The 2,924-nt window shown below is 29.4% G+C and overlaps 1 long non-coding RNA gene across 1 annotated transcript; it reads right to left on the reverse strand.

Moving 5' to 3' along the window:
* Nucleotides 1-120: 120 nt before the first annotated feature.
* On the reverse strand, nucleotides 121-587 carry LOC108966493. Its single transcript, XR_001993185.1, has 3 exons — nucleotides 496-587; nucleotides 261-421; nucleotides 121-200 (listed from the first exon to the last, which is right to left on the reverse strand). It is a non-coding gene; the product is annotated as an uncharacterized LOC108966493 (long non-coding RNA).
* Nucleotides 588-2,924: the final 2,337 nt, after the last annotated feature.

Here is a 2,924-nt window from a genome sequence, read left to right on the forward strand (position 1 = left end):
TTCATTAATTTTAAATCATATAATTCATGTTTCAAAATCATAATGGTAATAAAATAAAATTAAATTATTGAAAAATTATATTAATTGTTTCTTTTCCTATTAATATAAATTTTTTTTTGCGTTATTTCGGTGGTGACCCCGTTCAATAGACCTCCGTATACTCTTTTCCAAATTGAAAGATCCTTGTGGCTGGTAAACGACTATAAAATTGAAATTAATTAAAAATAGTTTTCTATTGCTTTTACATTAAACTTATTTACCTCTTAAAACTTCTTCGAAGATTTTTAGCTTACATAATGCTTGTTTTTCTCCTCTTCCATCAAAATTGAAATACTCTAGTAGGATGTCTGCAAATATATGTATATTTGAAAGAGTTTTCAATATTGTCCGATGTGCCTTTAAGTTTGTGGACATAACTGATCTGTAAAATAATAATATATAAAGGTAAATAGTAATTTTTAAGATGTTGATATTATAAATAATGTTTTTTTTTACCATAGATTGTGCGAACTCAGGTTTCTCTAACATATCTTCCACTTCCGAACATCCCTCAAAGTTTTGAATAGGTAAAAGGCTTGCTGCCTGGTCGAGAGCCTCGTCTTTTTACTCTCCCGTCATGAGGCACACCGATCGCTAAATTTTTTTTAAATGCACCTTACATTCCCTAATCAGGGAACTCTGTGCTAGCATTTCCAATCTATCTATAGACTGTGAAAATACAAATAAATTATTTTATTTGTAATTATATCTTTATATATAAATATTTACTTTTTGTTCCACTGTTTCCAATTTGTCCGTAATTTGTTTCTGATTCCCTGTTATCAACACTTGTCCATTATTTAGTGAACCTATGTATTTTAAAAAAGAGCCGCTTTAATCTAAATTGTAAAACTTATAGAATATTTACTTACATTTGATTCTACAGTATGTATCTTATCCAATATTTCCCTCTGCTTTCCCAGAATTTCGTTTAGAATGGCCATCGTATTTAATTCTTGAGTTGGTACATTCTCCTTATCTTGTGAAGGTGTTGAGGTTGTTGATACGTTGTCTTTTATACCATATAACTTCCTTGGGATCAATGATCTGAAATAGATATTTAAATATTATTAATAGAATACGACTGCCTTATATTTCTGTTTTCTTACCATTTTCTTCTTGGCTTTCAAAGATTGATTCGACAAACATATTGCTTGTAGAGCTCATGTAAAATTAAAATTTTTATTAAATTTATTTTATTAAAATCATTTAAGCAGAATGTGCAGGTTGTTGTGAAAAATCGTGAAAGAGATGATGTAAAAGAGGAATGAGAAGAAATTGTTCGACGTGAGGAATGCAAAAATATTTACAATCAATATCTTCTCTTGAAATTTCAATAACGTCAGCACTTAACTGACTAGCCAAAACAATTCCAAGACTTATGGCAGACTCAAAAGGAGTCTCAAAATAGTTTTCTAACTTCTTAAAAGCGTTACATATACATATATTTATTTGCATTGGATGACGTTTTAATGTTTATTACTTTCATTGRTCCAAATTTTTTGCTAAAACAAAAAGAATCCTTTCCTTTGTTTGGATTAATTTAAAATGATCTTACTTCTGAGCCCATATTAAAATCCCCGCTGAATATATGCCTTTCATTGAGGCGAAAGAATATTTGTTGCAACACTTTGTTTGGCTTATTAACTATTTTTTTAAGAAATTGCATATAATTTTCAAACTTATATGCTGAAAAGGAATCTAATGGACCAAACTGTTTTACACACTCAGACAAATGGAGCAAACCATGGACATTAAAACTAACCAACTCATCCCCATATATGGTCGCAAAATAATTTACAAAATCATTTAATACTTCTTGACCTACATCTGCTTCAACTAAGGTATAAGTTAAATCTGTCCGAGATGAACTAACTTTTTTTGAGAAACATACTCGTCTGTCTTTGTATATACCCTCCTGACAACATTTTGGGCAACCATTTTCACCATTATGTGAAATAACACTTGTAACAAAAGCCCTAGCTGGTGTATCGCATTAAAAAAAGCGAACATTAAATTTTTTTTAAATGCAGTTTTGACCAACTTTAATTCCCTTTTCCCTTAACAGCTTTACTTCTGAACAAAAATCTGCCATAAACGAATTGATATTATTGATTTTTTAAAACCAGAAAAGCAAGCAATCAGAAATGGTGTCACATTTGGTAAGTTTGAAATAACACCATCTCTTAAGGAAACTGAAGTTTCTATTGCTAAATGTCTAAAAGTTTCATTTGAAATTTCGCAATTCACAACATCACTATTTTCGTCATTTTCTTTTGCAACATAATTCATCGTATTTAAGAGTTCACTATTCTGTGCACTATTTAACTTCCCCGCACATTCCACCAAATTTTTATATTTTATTATTTTGGATTTGAAAATCCTTTTTTCTTTACTTAAATGATTTTGAAATGTCGTTTTACTTATCTTTTCTTGATAATATAGTAAATTGTAGATTTAATCACAAAACATAAATCACTTAAACAACGCACGAAATATAATAATTCGATTTAGAATTCACCGAATTAACGCGCAACGCTTCTCGTTTTGTGGCAAGAATAACAGTAAACATTTTTTTGCGCAACATTTTATAAACGTACATATATGGAATTGTATGTATCTCTTTTTACAGAGTTGCTTTTCTGCATACAGATCAGTGTTGATAAACGATGTTTAGTGTTGAAAAGTGTTTATTTAAAATTTTTAGTGTTATTTAGTGTTGAATAATTAAGCTATTTCATTCTTACATATGTATGTATATAAGCAATATTATTCATAGGTTTTTCTTTTTAACATAAGCATTGACAGTCATTTGAGTGTCATTTTTTCCTCAGCTCTGACATAAAAAATGTGTGTATTAGTGAAGCGATCAGCAGTTTCTTGTA

The sequence above is a fragment of the Bactrocera latifrons genome, unplaced genomic scaffold, assembly GCF_001853355.1.
Source record: "Bactrocera latifrons isolate USDA-ARS-PBARC rearing strain unplaced genomic scaffold, ASM185335v1 scaffold_1611, whole genome shotgun sequence".
NCBI lineage: Eukaryota > Metazoa > Arthropoda > Insecta > Diptera > Tephritidae > Bactrocera > Bactrocera latifrons.